At 47.8% G+C, this 15,747-nt stretch overlaps 11 non-coding genes across 11 annotated transcripts; all 11 read left to right on the top strand.

The window, feature by feature from the left end:
• Positions 1-542: 542 nt before the first annotated feature.
• LOC142690247 (U2 spliceosomal RNA) lies at positions 543-733 on the top strand. The gene has a single exon (XR_012859041.1). It is a non-coding gene; the product is annotated as a U2 spliceosomal RNA (small nuclear RNA).
• A 1,284-nt stretch (positions 734-2,017) lies between these two features.
• LOC142690246 (U2 spliceosomal RNA) lies at positions 2,018-2,208 on the top strand. The gene has a single exon (XR_012859040.1). It is a non-coding gene; the product is annotated as a U2 spliceosomal RNA (small nuclear RNA).
• A 1,312-nt stretch (positions 2,209-3,520) lies between these two features.
• On the top strand, positions 3,521-3,711 carry LOC142690245 (U2 spliceosomal RNA). The gene has a single exon (XR_012859039.1). It is a non-coding gene; the product is annotated as a U2 spliceosomal RNA (small nuclear RNA).
• A 1,292-nt stretch (positions 3,712-5,003) lies between these two features.
• Positions 5,004-5,194, top strand: LOC142690243 (U2 spliceosomal RNA). Its single transcript, XR_012859037.1, has one exon. It is a non-coding gene; the product is annotated as a U2 spliceosomal RNA (small nuclear RNA).
• A 1,292-nt stretch (positions 5,195-6,486) lies between these two features.
• Positions 6,487-6,677, top strand: LOC142690242 (U2 spliceosomal RNA). Its single transcript, XR_012859036.1, has one exon. It is a non-coding gene; the product is annotated as a U2 spliceosomal RNA (small nuclear RNA).
• A 1,296-nt stretch (positions 6,678-7,973) lies between these two features.
• Positions 7,974-8,164, top strand: LOC142690239 (U2 spliceosomal RNA). Its single transcript, XR_012859035.1, has one exon. It is a non-coding gene; the product is annotated as a U2 spliceosomal RNA (small nuclear RNA).
• Positions 8,165-9,428: 1,264 nt separating this feature from the next.
• On the top strand, positions 9,429-9,619 carry LOC142690238 (U2 spliceosomal RNA). Its single transcript, XR_012859034.1, has one exon. It is a non-coding gene; the product is annotated as a U2 spliceosomal RNA (small nuclear RNA).
• A 1,288-nt stretch (positions 9,620-10,907) lies between these two features.
• Positions 10,908-11,099, top strand: LOC142690349 (U2 spliceosomal RNA). The gene has a single exon (XR_012859134.1). It is a non-coding gene; the product is annotated as a U2 spliceosomal RNA (small nuclear RNA).
• A 1,277-nt stretch (positions 11,100-12,376) lies between these two features.
• On the top strand, positions 12,377-12,567 carry LOC142690237 (U2 spliceosomal RNA). The gene has a single exon (XR_012859033.1). It is a non-coding gene; the product is annotated as a U2 spliceosomal RNA (small nuclear RNA).
• A 1,317-nt stretch (positions 12,568-13,884) lies between these two features.
• LOC142690236 (U2 spliceosomal RNA) lies at positions 13,885-14,075 on the top strand. Its single transcript, XR_012859032.1, has one exon. It is a non-coding gene; the product is annotated as a U2 spliceosomal RNA (small nuclear RNA).
• Positions 14,076-15,351: 1,276 nt separating this feature from the next.
• LOC142690235 (U2 spliceosomal RNA) lies at positions 15,352-15,542 on the top strand. Its single transcript, XR_012859031.1, has one exon. It is a non-coding gene; the product is annotated as a U2 spliceosomal RNA (small nuclear RNA).
• The last annotated feature ends 205 nt before the right edge of the window (positions 15,543-15,747 follow it).

Genomic DNA, 15,747 nt, shown 5'->3' with positions numbered 1-15,747 from the left:
CAGTGTTGCCCTCTCAGGCAACACTGAGTGACTGACTGAGCCTCACCGTCTTATATAAAGTTCAGACGGAACTTTGCACGTGTCATAGTGGAGCCCTCAGGATTCCAGAGCCAGCTTTCTGACATCATAATGGGGCCTCAGAGATAAAAGCCTGGGCCCAGGCAGTGTTGGTCAGTGCTGCTCAGCAGGCAGCACTGGACTGGACTGGATTACAGCTGATACAAGGTGTGAAGGAACAAGGGGTGGCTGTGGGCATGCACTTGCTGCCGCTGCCAGTGTTTATCTGCATGGCAGCAGGGCATTTGGGCGTTGCCAGGAAGGCGTTTTTATGTAGATTCCTCCTCTTTCAGCACTGCATTGTGGTGCAAGCAAAAGAAGCAAATCCTGTCTGGCTTCCTCTCCGGCCTTTATTCACCTCCCGTGTAGCTGTGAGTGTGTGAGCCTGCAGGGCCCCATGGAATTGCCTAGAAGTAGGCTGAATCGCTGCAAGGGCTGAACAGCAGTATCGGGCAGGCTCGGGCAACGCGCGGCCCGTTCGGGTTATCGCTTCTCGGCCTTTTGGCTAAGATCAAGTGTAGTATCTGTTCTTATCAGTTTAATATCTGATACGTCCCCTATCTGGGGACCATATATTAAATGGATTTTTAGAACAGGGAGATGGAAATAGAGCTTGCTCTGTCCACTCCACGCATTGACCTGGTATTGCAGTATTTCCAGGACCGGTGCACCCTTTCCTTATGTGTTGACTAAAAGCAGATTCCAAAAGTGTTTTTTGTCTTTGCTATTGTTTCTGTCTTTCTGAAGGGATCTCCCCTTTTAATCCCATTATTTCAACACCTGTTGGACAATGCATGAGTGATAATGAGCTCATTGATTAAATGCAATTAATGAATAGATTGCCACCTCTTGTTGTGTGTCGTCTGTGTTTCTGTGTTTCCGGCATTTCACATTGGAACACCTCATTCACCTTCCTTGTCTTCTCTCCGCCCTCCCTTTTAGGTAAGTTAAAGAGCTGCACCTGAGCCAGCCACTGATTGATTGATTGATTGATTGATTGATTGATTGATTGATTGATTGATGCAGCACAACAGTCAAATAGTGGAGTGGAGTAGGGGAACAGCAAACAGCCAATAAAGCAGCCCGCCCGCTCGCCTGCCCGCCACAATGGACCTACCTGTGTACACTAGATGGATGTGATGGAATGTACTGTCGTCCCTACATTTCAAGAAGAAGTAAGAATTGCAGTTGCAACAAAGCCTTGCTTGCCTACAAAGAGAGCAGCAATTTGGATTTGTTACTATGTTACCTAGAAGAATAACAAACTGTGCAAGGATGGAGGTTGTAGGAGCAAGGAGAAGTTGTCTGTAAAGTTGGTGGATGCCTATTTTCCATTTTGCAGTCCCTTGTCTCCCTCTTGTGGCCTCCTGGAGGCAACTAGCTGTGCAAAAAAAAGACAGCCTGGCGGCCGGCTGTTGCAGTGTTGCCCTCTCAGGCAACACTGAGTGACTGACTGAGCCTCACCGTCTTATATAAAGTTCAGACGGAACTTTGCACGTGTCATAGTGGAGCCCTCAGGATTCCAGAGCCAGCTTTCTGACATCATAATGGGGCCTCAGAGATAAAAGCCTGGGCCCAGGCAGTGTTGGTCAGTGCTGCTCAGCAGGCAGCACTGGACTGGACTGGATTACAGCTGATACAAGGTGTGAAGGAACAAGGGGTGGCTGTGGGCATGCACTTGCTGCCGCTGCCAGTGTTTATCTGCATGGCAGCAGGGCATTTGGGCGTTGCCAGGAAGGCGTTTTTATGTAGATTCCTCCTCTTTCAGCACTGCATTGTGGTGCAAGCAAAAGAAGCAAATCCTGTCTGGCTTCCTCTCCGGCCTTTATTCACCTCCCGTGTAGCTGTGAGTGTGTGAGCCTGCAGGGCCCCATGGAATTGCCTAGAAGTAGGCTGAATCGCTGCAAGGGCTGAACAGCAGTATCGGGCAGGCTCGGGCAACGCGCGGCCCGTTCGGGTTATCGCTTCTCGGCCTTTTGGCTAAGATCAAGTGTAGTATCTGTTCTTATCAGTTTAATATCTGATACGTCCCCTATCTGGGGACCATATATTAAATGGATTTTTAGAACAGGGAGATGGAAATAGAGCTTGCTCTGTCCACTCCACGCATTGACCTGGTATTGCAGTATTTCCAGGACCGGTGCACCCTTTCCTTATGTGTTGACTAAAAGCAGATTCCAAAAGTGTTTTTTGTCTTTGCTATTGTTTCTGTCTTTCTGAAGGGATCTCCCCTTTTAATCCCATTATTTCAACACCTGTTGGACAATGCATGAGTGATAATGAGCTCATTGATTAAATGCAATTAATGAATAGATTGCCACCTCTTGTTGTGTGTCGTCTGTGTTTCTGTGTTTCCGGCATTTCACATTGGAACACCTCATTCACCTTCCTTGTCTTCTCTCCGCCCTCCCTTTTAGGTAAGTTAAAGAGCTGCACCTGAGCCAGCCACTGATTGATTGATTGATTGATTGATTGATTGATTGATTGATTGATTGATTGATTGATTGATTGATTGATTGATGCAGCACAACAGTCAAATAGTGGAGTGGAGTAGGGGAACAGCAAACAGCCAATAAAGCAGCCCGCCCGCCCGCTCGCCTGCCCGCCACAATGGACCTACCTGTGTACACTAGATGGATGTGATGGAATGTACTGTCGTCCCTACATTTCAAGAAGAAGTAAGAATTGCAGTTGCAACAAAGCCTTGCTTGCCTACAAAGAGAGCAGCAATTTGGATTTGTTACTATGTTACCTAGAAGAATAACAAACTGTGCAAGGATGGAGGTTGTAGGAGCAAGGAGAAGTTGTCTGTAAAGTTGGTGGATGCCTATTTTCCATTTTGCAGTCCCTTGTCTCCCTCTTGTGGCCTCCTGGAGGCAACTAGCTGTGCAAAAAAAAGACAGCCTGGCGGCCGGCTGTTGCAGTGTTGCCCTCTCAGGCAACACTGAGTGACTGACTGAGCCTCACCGTCTTATATAAAGTTCAGACGGAACTTTGCACGTGTCATAGTGGAGCCCTCAGGATTCCAGAGCCAGCTTTCTGACATCATAATGGGGCCTCAGAGATAAAAGCCTGGGCCCAGGCAGTGTTGGTCAGTGCTGCTCAGCAGGCAGCACTGGACTGGACTGGATTACAGCTGATACAAGGTGTGAAGGAACAAGGGGTGGCTGTGGGCATGCACTTGCTGCCGCTGCCAGTGTTTATCTGCATGGCAGCAGGGCATTTGGGCGTTGCCAGGAAGGCGTTTTTATGTAGATTCCTCCTCTTTCAGCACTGCATTGTGGTGCAAGCAAAAGAAGCAAATCCTGTCTGGCTTCCTCTCCGGCCTTTATTCACCTCCCGTGTAGCTGTGAGTGTGTGAGCCTGCAGGGCCCCATGGAATTGCCTAGAAGTAGGCTGAATCGCTGCAAGGGCTGAACAGCAGTATCGGGCAGGCTCGGGCAACGCGCGGCCCGTTCGGGTTATCGCTTCTCGGCCTTTTGGCTAAGATCAAGTGTAGTATCTGTTCTTATCAGTTTAATATCTGATACGTCCCCTATCTGGGGACCATATATTAAATGGATTTTTAGAACAGGGAGATGGAAATAGAGCTTGCTCTGTCCACTCCACGCATTGACCTGGTATTGCAGTATTTCCAGGACCGGTGCACCCTTTCCTTATGTGTTGACTAAAAGCAGATTCCAAAAGTGTTTTTTGTCTTTGCTATTGTTTCTGTCTTTCTGAAGGGATCTCCCCTTTTAATCCCATTATTTCAACACCTGTTGGACAATGCATGAGTGATAATGAGCTCATTGATTAAATGCAATTAATGAATAGATTGCCACCTCTTGTTGTGTGTCGTCTGTGTTTCTGTGTTTCCGGCATTTCACATTGGAACACCTCATTCACCTTCCTTGTCTTCTCTCCGCCCTCCCTTTTAGGTAAGTTAAAGAGCTGCACCTGAGCCAGCCACTGATTGATTGATTGATTGATTGATTGATTGATTGATTGATTGATTGATTGATTGATGCAGCACAACAGTCAAATAGTGGAGTGGAGTAGGGGAACAGCAAACAGCCAATAAAGCAGCCCGCCCGCTCGCCTGCCCGCCACAATGGACCTACCTGTGTACACTAGATGGATGTGATGGAATGTACTGTCGTCCCTACATTTCAAGAAGAAGTAAGAATTGCAGTTGCAACAAAGCCTTGCTTGCCTACAAAGAGAGCAGCAATTTGGATTTGTTACTATGTTACCTAGAAGAATAACAAACTGTGCAAGGATGGAGGTTGTAGGAGCAAGGAGAAGTTGTCTGTAAAGTTGGTGGATGCCTATTTTCCATTTTGCAGTCCCTTGTCTCCCTCTTGTGGCCTCCTGGAGGCAACTAGCTGTGCAAAAAAAAGACAGCCTGGCGGCCGGCTGTTGCAGTGTTGCCCTCTCAGGCAACACTGAGTGACTGACTGAGCCTCACCGTCTTATATAAAGTTCAGACGGAACTTTGCACGTGTCATAGTGGAGCCCTCAGGATTCCAGAGCCAGCTTTCTGACATCATAATGGGGCCTCAGAGATAAAAGCCTGGGCCCAGGCAGTGTTGGTCAGTGCTGCTCAGCAGGCAGCACTGGACTGGACTGGATTACAGCTGATACAAGGTGTGAAGGAACAAGGGGTGGCTGTGGGCATGCACTTGCTGCCGCTGCCAGTGTTTATCTGCATGGCAGCAGGGCATTTGGGCGTTGCCAGGAAGGCGTTTTTATGTAGATTCCTCCTCTTTCAGCACTGCATTGTGGTGCAAGCAAAAGAAGCAAATCCTGTCTGGCTTCCTCTCCGGCCTTTATTCACCTCCCGTGTAGCTGTGAGTGTGTGAGCCTGCAGGGCCCCATGGAATTGCCTAGAAGTAGGCTGAATCGCTGCAAGGGCTGAACAGCAGTATCGGGCAGGCTCGGGCAACGCGCGGCCCGTTCGGGTTATCGCTTCTCGGCCTTTTGGCTAAGATCAAGTGTAGTATCTGTTCTTATCAGTTTAATATCTGATACGTCCCCTATCTGGGGACCATATATTAAATGGATTTTTAGAACAGGGAGATGGAAATAGAGCTTGCTCTGTCCACTCCACGCATTGACCTGGTATTGCAGTATTTCCAGGACCGGTGCACCCTTTCCTTATGTGTTGACTAAAAGCAGATTCCAAAAGTGTTTTTTGTCTTTGCTATTGTTTCTGTCTTTCTGAAGGGATCTCCCCTTTTAATCCCATTATTTCAACACCTGTTGGACAATGCATGAGTGATAATGAGCTCATTGATTAAATGCAATTAATGAATAGATTGCCACCTCTTGTTGTGTGTCGTCTGTGTTTCTGTGTTTCCGGCATTTCACATTGGAACACCTCATTCACCTTCCTTGTCTTCTCTCCGCCCTCCCTTTTAGGTAAGTTAAAGAGCTGCACCTGAGCCAGCCACTGATTGATTGATTGATTGATTGATTGATTGATTGATTGATTGATTGATTGATTGATGCAGCACAACAGTCAAATAGTGGAGTGGAGTAGGGGAACAGCAAACAGCCAATAAAGCAGCCCGCCCGCTCGCCTGCCCGCCACAATGGACCTACCTGTGTACACTAGATGGATGTGATGGAATGTACTGTCGTCCCTACATTTCAAGAAGAAGTAAGAATTGCAGTTGCAACAAAGCCTTGCTTGCCTACAAAGAGAGCAGCAATTTGGATTTGTTACTATGTTACCTAGAAGAATAACAAACTGTGCAAGGATGGAGGTTGTAGGAGCAAGGAGAAGTTGTCTGTAAAGTTGGTGGATGCCTATTTTCCATTTTGCAGTCCCTTGTCTCCCTCTTGTGGCCTCCTGGAGGCAACTAGCTGTGCAAAAAAAAGACAGCCTGGCGGCCGGCTGTTGCAGTGTTGCCCTCTCAGGCAACACTGAGTGACTGACTGAGCCTCACCGTCTTATATAAAGTTCAGACGGAACTTTGCACGTGTCATAGTGGAGCCCTCAGGATTCCAGAGCCAGCTTTCTGACATCATAATGGGGCCTCAGAGATAAAAGCCTGGGCCCAGGCAGTGTTGGTCAGTGCTGCTCAGCAGGCAGCACTGGACTGGACTGGATTACAGCTGATACAAGGTGTGAAGGAACAAGGGGTGGCTGTGGGCATGCACTTGCTGCCGCTGCCAGTGTTTATCTGCATGGCAGCAGGGCATTTGGGCGTTGCCAGGAAGGCGTTTTTATGTAGATTCCTCCTCTTTCAGCACTGCATTGTGGTGCAAGCAAAAGAAGCAAATCCTGTCTGGCTTCCTCTCCGGCCTTTATTCACCTCCCGTGTAGCTGTGAGTGTGTGAGCCTGCAGGGCCCCATGGAATTGCCTAGAAGTAGGCTGAATCGCTGCAAGGGCTGAACAGCAGTATCGGGCAGGCTCGGGCAACGCGCGGCCCGTTCGGGTTATCGCTTCTCGGCCTTTTGGCTAAGATCAAGTGTAGTATCTGTTCTTATCAGTTTAATATCTGATACGTCCCCTATCTGGGGACCATATATTAAATGGATTTTTAGAACAGGGAGATGGAAATAGAGCTTGCTCTGTCCACTCCACGCATTGACCTGGTATTGCAGTATTTCCAGGACCGGTGCACCCTTTCCTTATGTGTTGACTAAAAGCAGATTCCAAAAGTGTTTTTTGTCTTTGCTATTGTTTCTGTCTTTCTGAAGGGATCTCCCCTTTTAATCCCATTATTTCAACACCTGTTGGACAATGCATGAGTGATAATGAGCTCATTGATTAAATGCAATTAATGAATAGATTGCCACCTCTTGTTGTGTGTCGTCTGTGTTTCTGTGTTTCCGGCATTTCACATTGGAACACCTCATTCACCTTCCTTGTCTTCTCTCCGCCCTCCCTTTTAGGTAAGTTAAAGAGCTGCACCTGAGCCAGCCACTGATTGATTGATTGATTGATTGATTGATTGATTGATTGATTGATTGATTGATTGATTGATGCAGCACAACAGTCAAATAGTGGAGTGGAGTAGGGGAACAGCAAACAGCCAATAAAGCAGCCCGCCCGCTCGCCTGCCCGCCACAATGGACCTACCTGTGTACACTAGATGGATGTGATGGAATGTACTGTCGTCCCTACATTTCAAGAAGAAGTAAGAATTGCAGTTGCAACAAAGCCTTGCTTGCCTACAAAGAGAGCAGCAATTTGGATTTGTTACTATGTTACCTAGAAGAATAACAAACTGTGCAAGGATGGAGGTTGTAGGAGCAAGGAGAAGTTGTCTGTAAAGTTGGTGGATGCCTATTTTCCATTTTGCAGTCCCTTGTCTCCCTCTTGTGGCCTCCTGGAGGCAACTAGCTGTGCAAAAAAAAGACAGCCTGGCGGCCGGCTGTTGCAGTGTTGCCCTCTCAGGCAACACTGAGTGACTGACTGAGCCTCACCGTCTTATATAAAGTTCAGACGGAACTTTGCACGTGTCATAGTGGAGCCCTCAGGATTCCAGAGCCAGCTTTCTGACATCATAATGGGGCCTCAGAGATAAAAGCCTGGGCCCAGGCAGTGTTGGTCAGTGCTGCTCAGCAGGCAGCACTGGACTGGACTGGATTACAGCTGATACAAGGTGTGAAGGAACAAGGGGTGGCTGTGGGCATGCACTTGCTGCCGCTGCCAGTGTTTATCTGCATGGCAGCAGGGCATTTGGGCGTTGCCAGGAAGGCGTTTTTATGTAGATTCCTCCTCTTTCAGCACTGCATTGTGGTGCAAGCAAAAGAAGCAAATCCTGTCTGGCTTCCTCTCCGGCCTTTATTCACCTCCCGTGTAGCTGTGAGTGTGTGAGCCTGCAGGGCCCCATGGAATTGCCTAGAAGTAGGCTGAATCGCTGCAAGGGCTGAACAGCAGTATCGGGCAGGCTCGGGCAACGCGCGGCCCGTTCGGGTTATCGCTTCTCGGCCTTTTGGCTAAGATCAAGTGTAGTATCTGTTCTTATCAGTTTAATATCTGATACGTCCCCTATCTGGGGACCATATATTAAATGGATTTTTAGAACAGGGAGATGGAAATAGAGCTTGCTCTGTCCACTCCACGCATTGACCTGGTATTGCAGTATTTCCAGGACCGGTGCACCCTTTCCTTATGTGTTGACTAAAAGCAGATTCCAAAAGTGTTTTTTGTCTTTGCTATTGTTTCTGTCTTTCTGAAGGGATCACCCCTTTTAATCCCATTATTTCAACACCTGTTGGACAATGCATGAGTGATAATGAGCTCATTGATTAAATGCAATTAATGAATAGATTGCCACCTCTTGTTGTGTGTCGTCTGTGTTTCTGTGTTTCCGGCATTTCACATTGGAACACCTCATTCACCTTCCTTGTCTTCTCTCCGCCCTCCCTTTTAGGTAAGTTAAAGAGCTGCACCTGAGCCAGCCACTGATTGATTGATTGATTGATTGATTGATGCAGCACAACAGTCAAATAGTGGAGTGGAGTAGGGGAACAGCAAACAGCCAATAAAGCAGCCCGCCCGCTCGCCTGCCCGCCACAATGGACCTACCTGTGTACACTAGATGGATGTGATGGAATGTACTGTCGTCCCTACATTTCAAGAAGAAGTAAGAATTGCAGTTGCAACAAAGCCTTGCTTGCCTACAAAGAGAGCAGCGATTTGGATTTGTTACTATGTTACCTAGAAGAATAACAAACTGTGCAAGGATGGAGGTTGTAGGAGCAAGGAGAAGTTGTCTGTAAAGTTGGTGGATGCCTATTTTCCATTTTGCAGTCCCTTGTCTCCCTCTTGTGGCCTCCTGGAGGCAACTAGCTGTGCAAAAAAAAGACAGCCTGGCGGCCGGCTGTTGCAGTGTTGCCCTCTCAGGCAACACTGAGTGACTGACTGAGCCTCACCGTCTTATATAAAGTTCAGACGGAACTTTGCACGTGTCATAGTGGAGCCCTCAGGATTCCAGAGCCAGCTTTCTGACATCATAATGGGGCCTCAGAGATAAAAGCCTGGGCCCAGGCAGTGTTGGTCAGTGCTGCTCAGCAGGCAGCACTGGACTGGACTGGATTACAGCTGATACAAGGTGTGAAGGAACAAGGGGTGGCTGTGGGCATGCACTTGCTGCCGCTGCCAGTGTTTATCTGCATGGCAGCAGGGCATTTGGGCGTTGCCAGGAAGGCGTTTTTATGTAGATTCCTCCTCTTTCAGCACTGCATTGTGGTGCAAGCAAAAGAAGCAAATCCTGTCTGGCTTCCTCTCCGGCCTTTATTCACCTCCCGTGTAGCTGTGAGTGTGTGAGCCTGCAGGGCCCCATGGAATTGCCTAGAAGTAGGCTGAATCGCTGCAAGGGCTGAACAGCAGTATCGGGCAGGCTCGGGCAACGCGCGGCCCGTTCGGGTTATCGCTTCTCGGCCTTTTGGCTAAGATCAAGTGTAGTATCTGTTCTTATCAGTTTAATATCTGATACGTCCCCTATCTGGGGACCATATATTAAATGGATTTTTAGAACAGGGAGATGGAAATAGAGCTTGCTCTGTCCACTCCACGCATTGACCTGGTATTGCAGTATTTCCAGGACCGGTGCACCCTTTCCTTATGTGTTGACTAAAAGCAGATTCCAAAAGTGTTTTTTGTCTTTGCTATTGTTTCTGTCTTTCTGAAGGGATCTCCCCTTTTAATCCCATTATTTCAACACCTGTTGGACAATGCATGAGTGATAATGAGCTCATTGATTAAATGCAATTAATGAATAGATTGCCACCTCTTGTTGTGTGTCGTCTGTGTTTCTGTGTTTCCGGCATTTCACATTGGAACACCTCATTCACCTTCCTTGTCTTCTCTCCGCCCTCCCTTTTAGGTAAGTTAAAGAGCTGCACCTGAGCCAGCCACTGATTGATTGATTGATTGATTGATTGATTGATTGATTGATTGATTGATTGATGCAGCACAACAGTCAAATAGTGGAGTGGAGTAGGGGAACAGCAAACAGCCAATAAAGCAGCCCGCCCGCTCGCCTGCCCGCCACAATGGACCTACCTGTGTACACTAGATGGATGTGATGGAATGTACTGTCGTCCCTACATTTCAAGAAGAAGTAAGAATTGCAGTTGCAACAAAGCCTTGCTTGCCTACAAAGAGAGCAGCAATTTGGATTTGTTACTATGTTACCTAGAAGAATAACAAACTGTGCAAGGATGGAGGTTGTAGGAGCAAGGAGAAGTTGTCTGTAAAGTTGGTGGATGCCTATTTTCCATTTTGCAGTCCCTTGTCTCCCTCTTGTGGCCTCCTGGAGGCAACTAGCTGTGCAAAAAAAAGACAGCCTGGCGGCCGGCTGTTGCAGTGTTGCCCTCTCAGGCAACACTGAGTGACTGACTGAGCCTCACCGTCTTATATAAAGTTCAGACGGAACTTTGCACGTGTCATAGTGGAGCCCTCAGGATTCCAGAGCCAGCTTTCTGACATCATAATGGGGCCTCAGAGATAAAAGCCTGGGCCCAGGCAGTGTTGGTCAGTGCTGCTCAGCAGGCAGCACTGGACTGGACTGGATTACAGCTGATACAAGGTGTGAAGGAACAAGGGGTGGCTGTGGGCATGCACTTGCTGCCGCTGCCAGTGTTTATCTGCATGGCAGCAGGGCATTTGGGCGTTGCCAGGAAGGCGTTTTTATGTAGATTCCTCCTCTTTCAGCACTGCATTGTGGTGCAAGCAAAAGAAGCAAATCCTGTCTGGCTTCCTCTCCGGCCTTTATTCACCTCCCGTGTAGCTGTGAGTGTGTGAGCCTGCAGGGCCCCATGGAATTGCCTAGAAGTAGGCTGAATCACTGCAAGGGCTGAACAGCAGTATCGGGCAGGCTCGGGCAACGCGCGGCCCGTTCGGGTTATCGCTTTTTCGGCCTTTTGGCTAAGATCAAGTGTAGTATCTGTTCTTATCAGTTTAATATCTGATACGTCCCCTATCTGGGGACCATATATTAAATGGATTTTTAGAACAGGGAGATGGAAATAGAGCTTGCTCTGTCCACTCCACGCATTGACCTGGTATTGCAGTATTTCCAGGACCGGTGCACCCTTTCCTTATGTGTTGACTAAAAGCAGATTCCAAAAGTGTTTTTTGTCTTTGCTATTGTTTCTGTCTTTCTGAAGGGATCTCCCCTTTTAATCCCATTATTTCAACACCTGTTGGACAATGCATGAGTGATAATGAGCTCATTGATTAAATGCAATTAATGAATAGATTGCCACCTCTTGTTGTGTGTCGTCTGTGTTTCTGTGTTTCCGGCATTTCACATTGGAACACCTCATTCACCTTCCTTGTCTTCTCTCCGCCCTCCCTTTTAGGTAAGTTAAAGAGCTGCACCTGAGCCAGCCACTGATTGATTGATTGATTGATTGATTGATTGATTGATTGATTGATTGATTGATTGATGCAGCACAACAGTCAAATAGTGGAGTGGAGTAGGGGAACAGCAAACAGCCAATAAAGCAGCCCGCCCGCTCGCCTGCCCGCCACAATGGACCTACCTGTGTACACTAGATGGATGTGATGGAATGTACTGTCGTCCCTACATTTCAAGAAGAAGTAAGAATTGCAGTTGCAACAAAGCCTTGCTTGCCTACAAAGAGAGCAGCAATTTGGATTTGTTACTATGTTACCTAGAAGAATAACAAACTGTGCAAGGATGGAGGTTGTAGGAGCAAGGAGAAGTTGTCTGTAAAGTTGGTGGATGCCTATTTTCCATTTTGCAGTCCCTTGTCTCCCTCTTGTGGCCTCCTGGAGGCAACTAGCTGTGCAAAAAAAAGACAGCCTGGCGGCCGGCTGTTGCAGTGTTGCCCTCTCAGGCAACACTGAGTGACTGACTGAGCCTCACCGTCTTATATAAAGTTCAGACGGTACTTTGCACGTGTCATAGTGGAGCCCTCAGGACTCCAGAGCCAGCTTTCTGACATCATAATGGGGCCTCAGAGATAAAAGCCTGGGCCCAGGCAGTGTTGGTCAGTGCTGCTCAGCAGGCAGCACTGGACTGGACTGGATTACAGCTGATACAAGGTGTGAAGGAACAAGGGGTGGCTGTGGGCATGCACTTGCTGCCGCTGCCAGTGTTTATCTGCATGGCAGCAGGGCATTTGGGCGTTGCCAGGAAGGCGTTTTTATGTAGATTCCTCCTCTTTCAGCACTGCATTGTGGTGCAAGCAAAAGAAGCAAATCCTGTCTGGCTTCCTCTCCGGCCTTTATTCACCAGTGTGTGAGCCTGCAGGGCCCCATGGAATTGCCTAGAAGTAGGCTGAATCGCTGCAAGGGCTGAACAGCAGTATCGGGCAGGCTCGGGCAACGCGCGGCCCGTTCGGGTTATCGCTTCTCGGCCTTTTGGCTAAGATCAAGTGTAGTATCTGTTCTTATCAGTTTAATATCTGATACGTCCCCTATCTGGGGACCATATATTAAATGGATTTTTAGAACAGGGAGATGGAAATAGAGCTTGCTCTGTCCACTCCACGCATTGACCTGGTATTGCAGTATTTCCAGGACCGGTGCACCCTTTCCTTATGTGTTGACTAAAAGCAGATTCCAAAAGACTAAAAGCAGATTCCAAAAGTGTTTTTTGTCTTTGCTATTGTTTCTGTCTTTCTGAAGGGATCTCCCCTTTTAATCCCATTATTTCAACACCTGTTGGACAATGCATGAGTGATAATGAGCTCATTGATTAAATGCAATTAATGAATAGATTGCCACCTCTTGTTGTGTGTCGTCTGTGTTTCTGTGTTTCCGGCATTTCACATTGGAACACCTCATTCACCTTCCTTGTCTTCTCTCCGCCCTCCCTTTTAGGTAAGTTAAAGAGCTGCACCTGAGCCAGCCACTGATTGATTGATTGATTGATTGATTGATTGATTGATTGATTGATTGATTGATTGATTGATGCAGCACAACAGTCAAATAGTGGAGTGGAGTAGGGGAACAGCAAACAGCCAATAAAGCAGCCCACCCGCTCGCCTGCCCGCCACAATGGACCTACCTGTGTACACTAGATGGATGTGATGGAATGTACTGTCGTCCCTACATTTCAAGAAGAAGTAAGAATTGCAGTTGCAACAAAGCCTTGCTTGCCTACAAAGAGAGCAGCAATTTGGATTTGTTACTATGTTACCTAGAAGAATAACAAACTGTGCAAGGATGGAGGTTGTAGGAGCAAGGAGAAGTTGTCTGTAAAGTTGGTGGATGCCTATTTTCCATTTTGCAGTCCCTTGTCTCCCTCTTGTGGCCTCCTGGAGGCAACTAGCTGTGCAAAAAAAAGACAGCCTGGCGGCCGGCTGTTGCAGTGTTGCCCTCTCAGGCAACACTGAGTGACTGACTGAGCCTCACCGTCTTATATAAAGTTCAGACGGAACTTTGCACGTGTCATAGTGGAGCCCTCAGGATTCCAGAGCCAGCTTTCTGACATCATAATGGGGCCTCAGAGATAAAAGCCTGGGCCCAGGCAGTGTTGGTCAGTGCTGCTCAGCAGGCAGCACTGGACTGGACTGGATTACAGCTGATACAAGGTGTGAAGGAACAAGGGGTGGCTGTGGGCATGCACTTGCTGCCGCTGCCAGTGTTTATCTGCATGGCAGCAGGGCATTTGGGCGTTGCCAGGAAGGCGTTTTTATGTAGATTCCTCCTCTTTCAGCACTGCATTGTGGTGCAAGCAAAAGAAGCAAATCCTGTCTGGCTTCCTCTCCGGCCTTTATTCACCTCCCGTGTAGCTGTGAGTGTGTGAGCCTGCAGGGCCCCATGGAATTGCCTAGAAGTAGGCTGAATCGCTGCAAGGGCTGAACAGCAGTATCGGGCAGGCTCGGGCAACGCGCGGCCCGTTCGGGTTATCGCTTCTCGGCCTTTTGGCTAAGATCAAGTGTAGTATCTGTTCTTATCAGTTTAATATCTGATACGTCCCCTATCTGGGGACCATATATTAAATGGATTTTTAGAACAGGGAGATGGAAATAGAGCTTGCTCTGTCCACTCCACGCATTGACCTGGTATTGCAGTATTTCCAGGACCGGTGCACCCTTTCCTTATGTGTTGACTAAAAGCAGATTCCAAAAGTGTTTTTTGTCTTTGCTATTGTTTCTGTCTTTCTGAAGGGATCTCCCCTTTTAATCCCATTATTTCAACACCTGTTGGACAATGCATGAGTGATAATGAGCTCATTGATTAAATGCAATTAATGAATAGATTGCCACCTCTTGTTGTGTGTCGTCTGTGTTTCTGTGTTTCCGGCATTTCACATTGGAACACCTCATTCACCTTCCTTGTCTTCTCTCCGCCCTCCCTTTTAGGTAAGTTAAAGAGCTGCACCTGAGCCAGCCACTGATTGATTGATTGATTGATTGATTGATTGATTGATTGATGCAGCACAACAGTCAAATAGTGGAGTGGAGTAGGGGAACAGCAAACAGCCAATAAAGCAGCCCGCCCGCTCGCCTGCCCGCCACAATGGACCTACCTGTGTACACTAGATGGATGTGATGGAATGTACTGTCGTCCCTACATTTCAAGAAGAAGTAAGAATTGCAGTTGCAACAAAGCCTTGCTTGCCTACAAAGAGAGCAGCAATTTGGATTTGTTTCTATGTTACCTAGAAGAATAACAAACTGTGCAAGGATGGAGGTTGTAGGAGCAAGGAGAAGTTGTCTGTAAAGTTGGTGGATGCCTATTTTCCATTTTGCAGTCCCTTGTCTCCCTCTTGTGGCCTCCTGGAGGCAACTAGCTGTGCAAAAAAAAGACAGCCTGGCGGCCGGCTGTTGCAGTGTTGCCCTCTCAGGCAACACTGAGTGACTGACTGAGCCTCACCGTCTTATATAAAGTTCAGACGGAACTTTGCACGTGTCATAGTGGAGCCCTCAGGATTCCAGAGCCAGCTTTCTGACATCATAATGGGGCCTCAGAGATAAAAGCCTGGGCCCAGGCAGTGTTGGTCAGTGCTGCTCAGCAGGCAGCACTGGACTGGACTGGATTACAGCTGATACAAGGTGTGAAGGAACAAGGGGTGGCTGTGGGCATGCACTTGCTGCCGCTGCCAGTGTTTATCTGCATGGCAGCAGGGCATTTGGGCGTTGCCAGGAAGGCGTTTTTATGTAGATTCCTCCTCTTTCAGCACTGCATTGTGGTGCAAGCAAAAGAAGCAAATCCTGTCTGGCTTCCTCTCCGGCCTTTATTCACCTCCCGTGTAGCTGTGAGTGTGTGAGCCTGCAGGGCCCCATGGAATTGCCTAGAAGTAGGCTGAATCGCTGCAAGGGCTGAACAGCAGTATCGGGCAGGCTCGGGCAACGCGCGGCCCGTTCGGGTTATCGCTTCTCGGCCTTTTGGCTAAGATCAAGTGTAGTATCTGTTCTTATCAGTTTAATATCTGATACGTCCCCTATCTGGGGACCATATATTAAATGGATTTTTAGAACAGGGAGATGGAAATAGAGCTTGCTCTGTCCACTCCACGCATTGACCTGGTATTGCAGTATTTCCAGGACCGGTGCACCCTTTCCTTATGTGTTGACTAAAAGCAGATTCCAAAAGTGTTTTTTGTCTTTGCTATTGTTTCTGTCTTTCTGAAGGGATCTCCCCTTTTAATCCCATTATTTCAACACCTGTTGGACAATGCATGAGTGATAATGAGCTCATTGATTAAATGCAATTAATGAATAGATTGCCACCTCTTGTTGTGTGTCTTCTGTGTTTCTGTGTTTCC

This window comes from Rhinoderma darwinii, assembly GCF_050947455.1.
Source record: "Rhinoderma darwinii isolate aRhiDar2 chromosome 5 unlocalized genomic scaffold, aRhiDar2.hap1 SUPER_5_unloc_33, whole genome shotgun sequence".
NCBI classification, from domain to species: domain Eukaryota; kingdom Metazoa; phylum Chordata; class Amphibia; order Anura; family Rhinodermatidae; genus Rhinoderma; species Rhinoderma darwinii.
The sequence above is the reverse complement of the archived record's forward strand: the minus strand, read 5'-3'. Positions and strand labels throughout refer to the sequence as shown.